The 15,843-nt window shown below is 35.1% G+C and overlaps 1 protein-coding gene across 6 annotated transcripts in view; it reads left to right on the forward strand.

Annotated features, from left to right (window-relative positions):
* Positions 1 to 15,843, forward strand: part of LOC114241396 (tyrosine-protein phosphatase Lar) — a 437,676-nt gene that overhangs the window by 80,424 nt on the left and 341,409 nt on the right. The gene's annotated exons all lie outside the window — the stretch shown is intronic.

Genomic DNA, 15,843 nt, shown 5'->3' on the forward strand with positions numbered 1-15,843 from the left:
TTAGTTCTTAAGAAAAATGTTATAAAATACGTCAAACTTAATATTTAATTGATCAAATGCGAAAATAGCTTCTGATTTGAATTACCTATAAACTGTTGGAGAGCCCTCAAATAAGGAAACTGGTTGTGGCTAGTGTGGTTCAGTTGTTCGCCACATCTGAAGTTTTCTTTGATGATCCGATTGTGGTTAATAAAGGCCACGCGTGGGTAGCGTTTGGTCGTGTTTAGTGTGTGAATGTTATCTGAAAAAAATTACAGAGAACTTTGTCATGTTCATGTGGCGGTGAGTTTAAATCTTGAGCAATGAGGAATGGAAAAATGCAGAAATGATTTACAATACCAGTTTTGATAACAACTGAAACTAATCAAAAAGATTTTTTTATCCTCTATATATGTATAGTAATTTAAACTACGTCAGGCTATAATATTATTAAATCACTAATTACTTTTGAAATAACAATATCAAACTTTGATATACCATCAATTGTTGCTAATAAGGATATACTTTCGATAAACGAAAAAAAAGGCGTTCATTTCCAATAACTTCATCACTCATACATTACTGCTATTGTAACTACATCGCATATTATTCTGAAAGGCATAATCCCAAAAAAAGCCACAATATTTTGCGTATACATATACACTGGCTTAAGTAAAAACAACGATGAAGTCGTAACACCGTAGGTAAAGTATTCTAAAATGAACAGCGACAAAACAACGTGATCTTAAGCTATTCGTGAACCTGCTTAATCCCACAAATATCCAGCAGAGCATTTTCTAAGTCACACTGTCCGTGTCCTGCAGGAAACAAGACGTGACCAACACGGAATTAACTGGGACTACTCCATGCAGCCCAGTCATTGCATCAACCTTAGGCAACACTGAACTTTATTTCCATCAAGATATGGTCGATGGTACTGATATGAAAATTCTTGTATGTGGCTCTGTAACCGACTTATCTATTCTGTAAACCGACACAATGTTAAACTCTATTGTAAAAGGAATAAGGATTTAAAGACAGAAGTACAAATGAGTGTAAACGAAGCGCTGTCGAGAGGCACGAAAGCGTACCGCGTCTTCGGCCTGTACGGACACCAATTTGTCTCTTAGATTTATGTTTTCCATTATTGCTGTCACGAATACGAAGCTGCCTTATGTTTATATAACTGCGTTTAAGGAAAAAAAATGGCGTGTCGAAATAGGGATCGAGGCAACAGAAAATAATTCGGATCATAATTTTGGAATAGAAGTAAGACAAAACCATTGTCTTAATAACCAAACACTCACTTATCAATCTCAAAACGAGTTTCTTTGAGTAATCTATTTTTATGATATCTATTTTTATATTTAGTATGATGTTGTCACTTCCGCGCTTTTGTAGTGCATCCACAATGTTTGCGACATCTCACACCGATGATTTCTTTGCAATAATGCGGAAGAGAAGAGCATCGTTATTGCGTCGAGTCCGTGACAGTGGCAACAGTCTTTTGAAAATCATATCGAGCAAGATCGAGGGACTGCTGATTAATAGCCTTTGCAGCAGGCACTTGGAAGGAGAAAAAGAAAGTAATGATATAAAATGTATATAATGATAGTTATGTTTTAGATTTTTTAAGTTACTAACATAGATTATAAGTAATTCTTACTAACTTGGAAGGAGAAAAAAAAAGTAATGATATAAAATGTATATAATGATAGTTATGTTTTAGATTTTTTAAGTTACTAACATAGATTATAAGTAATTCTTACTAACTTGGAAGGAGAAAAAAAAAGTAATGATATAAAATGTATATAATGATAGTTATGTTTTAGATTTTTTAAGTTACTAACATAGATTATAAGTAATTCTTACTAACTTGGAAGGAGAAAAAAAAGTAATGATATAAAATGTATATAATGATAGTTATGTTTTAGATTTTTTAAGTTACTAACATAGATTATAAGTAATTCTTACTAACAAACTGTTATGGTTTAAAAAAAAAAAGAAAACTGAAATAAAGTATAAATAAATAAATTAACATTGTTGCTTTTAGGTACCTCAAGCACCGGTCATCGTTCCCGTCGAACCCGTCGAAGGGATCGACGAGTAAATTAATCCTCAGACACAGCCCACTGAGTTTCTCGCCGGATCTTCTCAGTGGGTCGCGTTTCCGATCCGGTGGTAGATTCTGCGAAGCACGGCTCTTGCTAGGGTTCGTGTTAGCAACGTCACCAGGTTTGAGCCCCGTGAGCTCACCTACTAGTTAAAGCGACGCTGATATAGCCTCTCAAGCTTAGGTAGGAAAAAAATATATTAATAGCTTAACTTTTCACGGGATAGTTTCATTCATAATACATCAAAATAGTGTACTAATTTTTGCATAAAATGGAAGGCACGAATTAACCGAAATGCAGTTACCACAAAGCGACGCTGTAAACTAAATTCGGTCACGCTGCAGAGAGAGAGACGCGAAAGTTTGTCAAGAAGCAAATTAATGGTCTCCGAAGAAACGGGATGTTCTGCATTTTGACTGCGCCGGACGTAGTTGCGACCGCGCGCCGCAATTTGACGTCGCCACGACGCCGGTGTCGAATTTAATTCCATTCTCTCAAGTGCGGCAGTTTCGAAGTTGAAGATTGTTTGCGCAATTTCGAGACTAAAAATTTATTAGGGGATTAATTTTCTAAGAGTATTTATTATTGAGTAAAAAAATCGGTTGTCTGTAAAGTCGGTTTACTGACGATAGTTGAACGTGACACGGTCATCAATACTGATGGATTGGTTTCATTTTTCAATTTTCGCAATTATTGTTGCTTTAAACAATTTCCACACCACATTCACTTTTCAATTCAAACACCTTTTCATTGAACTTCATACTTGACGAAAACATGTAAATGTATTATTGTATAGCATCTGTCCACGCGGATGCATCGCTCACTCAAGTAGGAGAGAGAGATGTCGAACGCTGCCGAACGCGGAGGCCGATTGTGCCTCTTTGTCGCTCGTTGCGCGCTCTCGCTTGCACTTCAAGCTTTAAATGGAACGCCTCATTGAGTCATGTTTTTTCATGCGTGCAGCCGGCTCCATCGAATTATAAGACGTTGTGTACGTCAAAATGTACGAACAAATTATTAACCGTTCCGAAATCTTCTTTGATGATTAGCGAATTGGAAGCTCGTTTATTTTCCTATAGAATTTGATCGAAAATCATTAGCTGAAGTTTTGGGCATGCACACTAAGACGATGACTGAACATATTGGATGACATTTATCCATTCCATTATAAAATGTGACTACATCTCCACCACTCAACTAGGTAGGCAGTGAGCGCGTCTACCCACACCCCTAAATCATTTTTTATTATGTACGAAAGCGTTTCTTCATTCGAGCCATCGTGTGATGAAAGAGCTGAATTGTATTTCTTAATTTCGTCGTCTATTTGCTTGGCACTTACGCGAATTGTTGTATTAAGTTAAGGAATACGTTTTCCTTCTCATCCCGGAGTAGGTGACGGAGCTAATGTTTTTCCTGTTTTCACACACACGGAATGCTTGTTTTACCTGTTACGAGAAATTGTCGCTTGTACTCTGCAAACACTGAGAAGAGGTTATTGGATGTTTCGTTAAAGGGAAAATTTTCGTGGATTGTTCTATAATGGATCTGAACGTAAATCATTTAAATTTTCGCGAATTATAATAATACAATTAGAAGATTGATTGATTATAAATATATCATAAGGTTCTTTTCCAAACGAAATTTTAAAAGCGAGACCTATGTTGCGGTTTGCTTGCGTCCATAATACGGCAACTGATCATCAGTTGCTCTCAGAGGTCAATATTATGAACGAAATAGCAAAATAAAATTAAGACTTTTATAAAACTATAATAATCTTAGACACATTAAATGACAGAGATGACGTTAGGAATATTTATGTGTCCTAATTCTGATTCCAATAAAATGTTGAGATAGACAATAAATTATTTTCAACTTTGCAACTAATAACAGAGCGAGTATTTATGGGTAGGTGCGCGCCACCATAATTGCTACTTATCGTGATATGTAGCCGTCCTGTCTTAAAGTTTCATAACTCTCACACCTACACGTAGTTACGAGAAGACTTATACATGGACAAGTCATACCACGACTAATAGCTTGTAAAGTAAACAGTGTTTTACAATGGATGTGCTAAAACAATTTTCAAACCCTTGTTTGTTCCTTAAACTTCCCTTGAAAAGCTATTTTAAAATGTGATGTACATTTTTTTATTATCATTCTTTTTTCTAGAAAAACAATTATATTTTTACATAACAAAACTGGACGTCCAAAGAGGAGCTTTCATTGTTGAGTTTTCATCGGGAAATCACAAATCTAGCTGCACAGAAATGGAATAGGAAAGAAAGTGTAAATGACCAATAATTAGAATTCTGCGTATCACGTAAAGTAATACCATAAGTAGGTTTTTCATTAGTACCCTAAATGAAAATAGCAATCATTGAATTAAAGTTCCCTCTAAAGAAGACAACTACTTAAGGCAGTAAAAAACAGCTGTACCTTACATTTTTACTTTGCGTTTCGTTTCCCTCGTCACTCGAGATCAGCAACATCTAGTTAAGATGCTCGTAACTTTTCATTTGCAATGTGAACACACTTTACTGTAAAAGACAGATTTTCTTAGTAATTCCCGACAGTTTTTACTTCTCCGAACTCCGACGTTCTTACCTAGGAATTTCTCTTAAAAGTAAATTGATAAAATAAAATTTGCGGTCTTCTGAAAATGTTGCGTAAGACACCTTTGAAGTTTATTAAATAGTGAAATAATTAAATAGATATAAACGAAGCCCGGTTCGTTAACAGTAAAGGAATATCAAATGTTCCTCTCATTTACATTAATGCTTTGAAGTATCAAGATTCGTAATGTCCCTTTCCCGAACAACGAAAACAGAAATGGGTCTGTATTAAATTATCATTTCACTTAATACCGCTGCAGTGAGCGGTAAACAATATTAAACGGCGGTTAGATACTACAAAATCCTTATTATGACCTCTGTAATATATTGCCGCATTTACTTTTACTAAGTTCCCGTCGTTATATGGGGGAGATGTCGTCATACCTTCCGGTTTACCGAAATATGAATAGAAAGTTTTCAAAAATTATTTTGTGAAATGTCAACAAATGTCAGAGGAAATTCTAGTTTCAATTCTGGCACTTCGTGCTTCTTGTATACCTTACTAGTGATTGTTGTTGCTAACGCTAAAGGAGATAATTCTACTGATATTGTTGAAGCCTATGAATAAATTCAAGAAAATTTTGCAATTATTCTAGTTCTGTATAACAAAATTAGGATTGTCAGTTTTCAGAGTACTGAGACCCGTTTGGAAAGATCTTTCCTTATTCCTTATGAAATGGATAAGTACACCTTTAACGCGTCATCAATGTCAAGCTATCGCACTATACCACAGTGCATCTCCAGAGAAGATACTTAATGTACACAGTATTTGCTCGTATTTCACACTGACTAACTTATGAGAAATAGCCATGATCGAAATAATTTTCAATTTAACTAGCCAAGCTCAAATCCCGGGTCTAAAACGTTGTCACCCTAACGTATTGTCTTCCAATAAAACAGGTCGTTCTATGGAGATCGCAGGATAGGATCTGCGACGCCCCTACCTTATTGGCTAAATAATACTTTGTTCGGTGTAATTGTTTCCCTTTTCGCCCCTTTGTTCAGGTTGTTTGGAGTTTATTAAAAGAATTTACTCGGGACGATGGGCTTTTGTTTTCCCTTTTCTTGTTTAGTATGTTTCAAGGATGTTATAGCGTGTTAAAATTATCAACATTTGATAAGTAAACATGGATGTATTTTTTTATTTATTGGAATAATGTCATATGTTTTGGTCTACAAATAAAAGAAAAAACTTCAATTCTCAGAATGCTACGTAAATATTTGTCTTAGCCATACAAGAAGTTTATCTACCTAGTTGCTTACAAAGACAAAGTTAAACATGTTATTTCTAAATTGGAATAACAGAATCTCCTATTTATTCTAAACAGTTACAGACAAGACGTTACTTGAACTGTTTTACAATTAAAGTAATGGCCAGTCGCTAAAGTTTAGTTCTCAAAGGCTCAATTTCAAACTCTGCTTGAATTTAAACACGTTGTATAACGAGTTCATGTATGTTGGTCACACGATTCTCATAATGCTCATCTGGCTACACTTTAGTTGCCAGCACACGTGTTTTGGCCAACGATACGGTTTACACTAAATGCAACGTCTATCGGCCACCTGTGCTCGATCCCGGACATGATCTTAATGTATTGGACGGGCTGTACCTACTTCGGTACATGGCTGTTAGGAAAGAAATCCACATCTTCAGACGTGAGATCGAAGCGCAATCCTAAACCCCTTCAATGCGAATTTTTATAAATTGCTACAAAATACAAGTTATGATTTGCTCGGATTTTGATATATTTGTGAGTTGTTTAATGAATTAAGCACTACATGATAAAGAAAAACGGTCTGCAGAAGATCGCAAATTTGCAAGATCGCCCTAATCTTCACACGGTACGGCTTTTATGGTAATATTGATAACTGTTTCTTTTTACCTTTTCCTAAATGACTGACCGGAGAATGATTTGACACTTTCGCAAAATTTCATCTCCCCCCATCTACGGAATTTAAAAATTACACATATTTCATGTCGACATTGGAACAGATGCAGCACGTAGATACCACGATCTGAATGGACACATAGGATCTCCATTATCTTATTTTGTCAGTTAGAAAAAAGACCTAGTTTAATAAATAGGTAACAGAGTCGATTATAAACGGCTTTTTCAATTGGAAACAAACATTTTGATGGAACTAGCTACTAGTACACGACTACAAAACAATCTTCACGAAACGCTAGGAAATAGAATTGAATGCTTAAAACGCTTGTGAAGTGGAAGTTTACCCTTACGTCGGAACTAGCATTAAGGCGAGACTGGCGACTTTTCTGGTAATGGAGTATGTTCGGGTAATTGCATTACCAACTTCTTCAACATGTCTTATTTCGTTGTGATTGAATTATCTCGAAACGAACGGGCATTACTGATTCTTGGAATCGAAAAGTTTTTTTTTTCTCGTGAAACTAAATACACACTTTGACAGTTATTATTGAATACACTAGTGCGATTGTATTAACGCCAAAATCCTCCAGTACGTACCATTACGAAAAAAAGGGTGCGTGTACTTATGTACGCGCGTAAGAAGTTATACTTTATTTTTATATTTTTTTTTTTTTTATATTTTAATCAATTTGAAAAAAAATCTATTAAACAACATCCTCAAACACGCATATTGGACACCCCTTTTCTTGACATCGTGTAAATTCGGTAATTCTCGGTACGGATCGGAAAGTTCACCTGCGGCTATATTCAAGTCGTATTCTAATGAGCGATTTAGTGGGCAACTTCATTCTGTTAATTTTGTGTTACGGAGCGCGCGCATCGTATAATTTCACTCTCATCAATTTTTCATAACGCGCCTAAAGAAGTATAACTTCAAAACGGTAAAAGAATAAAGAACATCGTATATTAAAAATGAAACCATCAACATTTATAAATTTGGTGAAAGTGTAAGTTTTTTGTGAGCCAATAGGGCAGGTTGCTGGTAAGGAGTCTCGGGTCCAATTATACAAAGCAATCGATATTTCAATGTCACAAGGTGGGTAATTGTGACGGTAGCTCAAGATCACTTAAGGTCACTTGAATTTTAACCAGCGTGCTTAGTGCGAGTTTTTTAACGTTCTCGATAGCGTAAAAGTTAACTCAGATTTGTATGCAGTTCAAACAGCGCCCCTAGCGGCAAACGTTCCAACTCCATACTAATTTGAGTTAGCTTTTACGCTATCGAGAATGTTAAAAAACTCGGACTAAGCACACTGACTAAAAGACTAAAACGCCCTGTAAAAAAAAATCTTTTTCAATGCAAACTATGTATTTATAATTAGCACTCGATTGATGGTATCCCATATTGATTTGTTGGCAATTCGTTTGTTTCCAGTGCACGAGTGTTCTTACCAGAATTAAAGTCACCCACTTTTTAGCTGACTTCAAAAAAGGAGGAGGTTCTCAATTCGACAGTACTTTTTTTTAAGACATTTGTTTGAATTCTCAATTGTTCTGTGTAACAAGTGTTCTTAACTACAAACCGGAACGCATAATTACTTCGCTGTAAAAAGTCAGGATAGTGGTTGGTATCTACTCGTCGGTCTGGAATAAGCTGTGTTGAGCAGCATTCAAAATTTTGTTCAATATATTGATGCGTGCAAAGAGATTAACGTCATTGCACAAAATAATTATTACTTAAAAAAATATTCATTTTAAGTTCTATTCGAGGTATAAAGAAAATAAAACTGGATGTTTCGCAACAACACACGGTCATTCGGTAACGTGCGAAATAATTGTGGTACACTTCATTCACTATTGTTTGCATAAGAGTTAGTGTATTGCGCAAACGAACGCTCTGAGATCGTGGTCAATGAATGACAAAAAAATATGTTATTTTTTGTACGTTATTACAAAGTTAAGTCGTACACTGTGTGCATTACTAATAAAAATCTTACATTACGGACGTTTTTTCCCGGTTAGGGTACCCCTCCGCATCGTCCCATAAGGAACTTCGTTCCAAAAAATATATATCACCTTTTTTCTGTGTATTGATATTTTAGATCGCCCGCGCAGTCAATAATACGAATTGAAATTTTCCGATAGACGATAAACCGAACCTGGCTTTTACTATAATACGTTATTTGTAATCACTCAAAATGATAGGCAACACGCATTAATCAATACGGCTGGCTACTTCGTTTTTGAATATTTACATCGCAAATACGAGATGGCTTTCATATTTCAATGTACTCTTATAATTTAAGAATGTGTAGGAGTTATGCGTGTTAGTTTGATGGCTGAAGCAGTCATTATATTATTTTGCGGTATATATTATTTCTAGGAAAGATAAATAACCTACATACCGACTACAGCGCCATCTGCCGGGCTGATTTGTAAATCTCAACCATTCTCGAATCCACCTGAAGGTACACAGAAAATTTCATTAAAAACGGTCCAGCCGTTTTGGAGTTCAGTGACATACAAACGCACAGTGTAAATATATATCTATACTAATATATAAATCTACAGTGGTTTTTCCGTTATAACTACTGAACCATGCATCCGATTAACTTGAAACTTGGTATCCATGTAGAAAATACATGTACTTAATGGATAGGCTAATATTTATATGAGTGTTGGTCTCCCCAATAATATTGACAATAAATTATAATGCTAATTTTAAATGCCCATTGAAGTAGGCGAGTACGGCTAGTTTAGTTATAAAGATTGAGTCTTTAACCTCATGTCCCGAATTGACGTTATGCTAGCCAGATCATTAGCTTCGTCTAAGCAACTATAACAATAAAAATCTATTACTAGCCTGTTGTTTATTACTATGAATTGTTCTATAGAGACAGAATAATCAAGACGCGCTGTCCGATCGCTAGTCTTCTGTCTTTAAACTAGTTGAAATTTATTCATTCTTCAGAAGCAGGCGTGATTCATAGCAGAATTCTCAAGGAGTAAAAATGTAAAGTCTTCATAAAATACTTAGGTTTTATTCGTATTGGAATTTCCATCTCGACAGAGAAAAGTACGAATATTTCTGATAAAAAAATCGGGAGCCAAACTTTGTCTTGGGAGCAAAGCAAAGTATTACAAATGCCAAATATTGTAAAGGCAATTGCAGTTAATTTTTAAGTTAAAGTTATTTAATATCTGATATACTATGTATTAGTGATTATTTTTATTATTGTTATTGTTATTGTGTATTGTATCAATAAGTAAATTGATTAGATTGTACTCATTTACCCACTCATGTAAAGCTTTTCTTCTTTAAGAACGGTTAGCTGGTAGATAACTCAATTGTTGAATTAAGCTCGCCATTTTTTAGTCTCATCGCAATTACTGTATTATATTAACTGTGTGTACAAATAAAGAATAAATAATGAATAAAGAATAATAATAATAATAAATAAATAAATTAAAAGTTAATTTTTAAGTTACTTAGTTACTTTCATGCTTTTTTGTAGTATAATTTCATCATATTATCATCAGAATTGTTTTTCTGAAAAATATCCACCGATTTTACTACCGATAAAAAGCATTCACGCGGCTTTGGCAGTTTAGTTTACTTAAAATATAAAAGGAATTAATGCATATGCTACAAATTCAAGCCATAAACGGTAATAAAAAATTCTGAGACAAAATTTTACACAACGCTGATCAAACAGCTTTTTAGTCTCGTTAGTTTAAGAATTATATATGTATCTAGCTGGCATTTTACAACCGCACATTTTCCATACAACTAAACCCATGTAATCCAGGCGAACGCAGGAGCAGCGTATCTGGAGCTTACTTAAAAAAAATAGACAACACCGCTTATGACTTAGCGGGGCTATAGTTTAATGAGTTTTTGTGTACAATTTAACGTGGGCAGAATTCACACTGAACAAGTATTTTAATGGCGAGACCAAGATGGTGGTAGGACCTCTTGTGAGTCCGCGCGGGTAGGTACCACCGCCCTGCCTATTTCTGCCGTGAAGCAGTAATGCGTTTCGGTTTGAAGGGTGGGGTTAGCCGTTGTAACTAAAACATGAGACCTTAGAAGTTATATCTCAAGGTGGGTGGCGCATTTACGTTGTAGATGTCTATGGGCTCCAGTAACCACTTAACACCAGGTGGGCTGTGAGCTCGTCAACTCACCTAAGCAATAAAAAAAAAAAAAAAAAAAAAAAAAAAAAAAAAAAAAAAAAAAAAAAAAAAAAAAAAAAAAAAAAAAGATACGGCGGAGCTTAAGATATCGATCGATGGCTACGTAAATAGTGGTGGAGTCATGTCGGTACCTTCGTCGATCTAATTTCGTTGGAAACTAGATATTTCATGCTTGGAGCATGAATATAATTTAGTTTCTTGTTATTTTTTTGTCATTAACAACATTGAAAGGCTGATTTGTAATTTGAAATAGATTTTGATGTCTTTGTAAATATGTGCTACACAATAAATAAATCGTACATATTTAAGTTCATTAAATCTAATGCGTTTTCACGTGCAAAGCTTCAATGCTCCATCTACAGCAGTAAAAATCAAAACTGTAATATTTTTAAATACATATAAGACAATTTGTTTATTTGTTGGTGTTTTATTAACAATGAGAATTGTCAAATTATAAAGAACATTAGGCAATAATTTACCTTTAAATTTAAAAAAAAATCCATCTCCAGAAATAAAAAATTTTTTTTTAGACGGGTGGACGAGCTCTTAACTCACATGGTGTTAAGTGGTTACTGGAACCCATAGACATCTACAACGTAAATGCGCCACCCACCTTGAGATATAGTTACAACGGCTGCCCCACCCTTCAAACTGAAACGCATTACTGTGAAAAATGAAATGCAGTTTTGTGACGAAACTAATGGGTCTGGTGTTTTAGTGCGCTAATTTAAAGTTAATGTATTTGAATGTTATAAGAAGCAGACGAAACTATGTTGTCTTATATTCTGAAAGATAATACGTTTTTTTTGTTCCATTTTACGGGCTTAACGTTCTAAATGAATGTGGCTTTCGCTCCTGGCCTTTTCATTTTTCATTATTATTATTATTTTAATTGTATTTTTTGACTTGTTTTTCCTTTATTGTAAATATTTTTATTTATTAAAAAAAAATAAGGAAATATTTTGAGAAAAAACAAAAAACAAAAAAAAAAGCCCGCTGAGTTTTGTTTCGCCGGTTCTTCTCAGGACTGTGGCTTTTTTTGGAACCGGTGGTAGAGTTAATATTGTTATTTTTATTTTGACATTCAACAAGTGTGTCATACTGACATCTAAGTTGAAATAAATGATTTTGAATTTGAATTTGAATTTTGAATCAACATTCAGACTAATTATGTATGACTCTTACGAAATAAAAGTCTGTTTTTCAAACCGCTCGGGGGAGTTCAGCTGACAAGAGCCAACAAAGAAGTTAACAATAACAATTGAAACTGAAATAAACTATGCAAATGTAAGGAAGGATAACTATTATTCTTCCCGGGAACGCCAAGTGAAACTTTCGAGATGTTTCAAAGAATTAACTGAATAAAAAACTCGTAACGCATAAGCGCCAAGTTTTTAATGTACGTACGGATACCATTATACCGGAACTTTTATGTTCATTCGCTTGGCGAGGGATGTTAACGAAAACCATATAGATTTTTTGTTAGTGTCAATTGATAACTTGAAAATTATGTCTTAAAATTTTTTTTTTTTTATTGGTTAGATGGGTGAACGAGCTCACGGTTCACTTGATGTTAAGTGGTTACCGGAGCCCATAGACGTCTACAATGTAAATTCCGCCACCTAACTTGAGATATGAGTTCTAAGGTCTCAGTATAATTACAACGGCCCCACCCTTAAAATCGAAACGTGTTACTGCTTCATTCATGACGGAAATAGGCTGGTGGTACCTACCCGTGCGGACTCACAACATGTCCTACCACCAGTAAACATTTGGTTTAAAAGCTTTTAAATGCTCTAGTAAGAGTTAAAGGATTGGTAATTATCTCATTGTCGTGCTTTGCCTAAGAAGAAGGCAGGTATACGTCAAATAGTAGACGTCTTTCAACTGAGGCCGTCAGCGCAAAAGTGGCCTAAGCTTACCAGTTACCACACTTAGTATGGAGATAATGAGGTTCGAATTCACCTTTACAATACTTCGTAGGCAAAAAAATACGCGCTAAAATGATGTTTACAAATTCATCTGTTATCTATGGATTGAAACTATGTATATAGCGATAGGCCGATTTTGCATCAAAATTTATTTTGTTTGCTGGCGGCCTCAACTAATGATATTAATATACCACATTATTCATATATGTACAATTCGTGGCTCCAACTAGCTTTATTTCAATTTAAATCAGAAGTCAATCAGTGTCCATTTATTATGTTGCCTGTCTATTTATAGATATTTGGTGGAAACAAGACATGTAATGAACGGACAATAGATATCCCAAAACGTTTTCCGTTTACGGAAACTAAAAATCTACACGAAGGTGGAACTCAAACACATTACAGGTGTACAAAGGTAATCACGTACTCGGAGAGCTAGTTCGGAACCAACGAGTGTGGAACCGAGTTACCCTAATGTGCTCCGCCCGAAAATTAGCCAAGAATTAACACCGAGTGGAAAACCTTACAGCGAATGCAGTGAAAGACCGCGCTGAGTTTCGTCGCGAATGTATTTCGTTGACTTTACGTAGCAAAAACCGTCATAGATTAACTGACGGACCCTTGTGTGTTTCAACGTAAGTATGAAAGTTGTTTTTTTTCTTTTTTTTTGAGTTACGTAAGAATATTTTTTTGACAAAATGACCGTGCCGTTAAAAGATACGGTGTCTATATATGTTCATCTAAAAGTGTCTTACGTAGTTAGCTACGGTATTTATGTTTAATTTAAAATAGAATTTTGTTGCGGCCGTGGAACTAGTTCTAAATAATCTAAATGTATTGCTGTATGAGCGTATCATTACGGCGGTCTGTCTTCATCAAAATACATACTTGCACAAAGTTGACATTATAACTACATATTTCTATATCATGATATTATGTAAGTTTAATGAAAAAAAAAAAAAAACTTTAGTGAACTCTAAGCCCCGGAATAATCAGAATGTAAAAATAAAGCTAAAAACATTGGCAACATCCCCAAAAAAACAAAAAAATGTTAAGTCTTTAATGCATGTTTCTGACATCTTACACAAAGAGCTCTCGGACCTTTGATATACAAGAAGATATGGAACCGACGATTTCCCTTCGGCGTACTGATATTACGAAATAATAGCTGATATTCGGCTTAAGGTTCCTTTGATGAGTGCCTAAAGTAGTTTAATGTAGATATTTTAATTTCATTATTTCGAAAAGATAACGACCATTATTTTTGACATAATCTGTGATTTTACTGTTTACTTTATCTTACTGTTTTGTGGATTGGGTATACTATATTTACCCGACATTTCGATCTTAGTATAACATTTGACTAGCAATAGATTGGTTCTTTAGTCAAAAAAATCTTAATGTGGCCTTGAAATGTGTTTTAATCTATTTATTATAATTAATGTTCCTGTGTTGAACTTCTGTGTTTTGCTTGAACTGACTTATCATTTATACTAATATATAAATCTACATTGGTTTTTGCGGATGTTCCGTTATAACTACTGAACCATTCATCCGATTGACATGAAACTTAGTATCCATGTAGAAAATACATGTACTTAATGGATACGCAAATATTTATATGAGTGTTGGACTCTCTAATAATAATGTAAATTTTTAAATGTCCAGCGAAGCGGGCGTGCACGGCTAGTCAGTTATATTGATATTGCGTGAAAGTTTCGACGTAGTGCGAGTGCACGATGATGATCGTCGAATTTGTATCGCTGTTAGCGGATGTTAGTGATTTAGCAGCTTCATTTTATTCTTTGTCGATTTAGCAAGTGAACATAAATTTCATGTCAAAGCTTAGCCACTACAGCGGAACAGGGTTAAAAGTTTGGTGTGGTTAAAAATCGCAATCAATTTCGCTGTCGATTCACTTAAGTTGCCCAGCTTCCCAGGGCAGCTGTGTAGCAGGATTTTTGTGAGATACACAACCTTAGTTTTAATTAAAAGTTAGTGCCGGACCCGCGTGAATCATAGTTTCCAAGTAGACATTGTCCGGACTCGTAACGTCTCCCCGAAGAGGCATTCGACTTTACACTGTTTTTGTTCCGGCATCGTTATCTAAGATTATATCGTGCAAACACTTCTTTAAAACGTTTGCAATTTAATTGTTTAAAACTTGAATTCTTTCAGTTAACTCTTGCGAACCGTCAAGCTTTTAAAAAGGAATTTTCGCCTACGCCTTCACATCGTTAAGTGACTACTAAATGTGAGTGTGAGTATTTGAAGTGAAGTAGATGTATTTCAAACATCGTAATGCTCTTTAACGGGCTCTAACAGAAAGGCAGGCTTAATATAGCTGGTCACGAGCGTTTCTTAAACGATTTATTGCATCATCAGTAGAAGGGGTTCGTTAACAGCGACATAGCGTCTTCTAAGGTTCGCAGGTCCGTTGGATGACACATGGCCAGGTTGATCCACCTTGTGAGAGGAGAATGTTTATACTTACTGGTGGTAGGACCTCTTGTGAGTCCGCGCGGGTAGGTACCACCACCCTGCCTATTTCTGCCGTGAAGCAGTAATGCGTTTCGGTTTGAAGGGTGAGGCAGCCGTTGTAACTATATTTGAGACCGCAGAACTTATATCTCAAGGTGGGTGGCGCATTTACGTCGTAGATGTCTATGGGCTCCAATAACCACTTTGTTTTCTTAATGCATTTGTGAAAGCTTAAATATTAATAAAAGTTAAAATGAACTTCACAGTTCCTACATTTTATGGAACGATATCAGGAACCAATTACTTATCTAACTTGTCTTCTACTAACAAAAAAGTTCATTTACTTAAAACACTCACTTTGTGGATTCAGACGCAATTATCGATAAGCTATCCAAATGTTTATATAATGCAAACGTTCTTAGGAACCCTAAAATACATTCGAGCGATGGATTAGACATTTGTTACCAAATGAAGATTCAATTGATTAATGAATTACTTCATTTGCGTTCAAACTTCATCTTCAATATCGCTTAGTTCTAAAGAATCGTCCTCTAAAAACCTAAGAAATAAACTTCGCTTTTAATCTAGAACTATTGAAGTGAAAATAAATAGCAAAATCCATTTATTTTGAGATAGACAA

Source organism: Bombyx mandarina, chromosome 11 (genome assembly GCF_030267445.1).
Source record: "Bombyx mandarina strain Sakado chromosome 11, ASM3026744v2".
NCBI classification, from domain to species: Eukaryota; Metazoa; Arthropoda; class Insecta; order Lepidoptera; family Bombycidae; genus Bombyx; species Bombyx mandarina.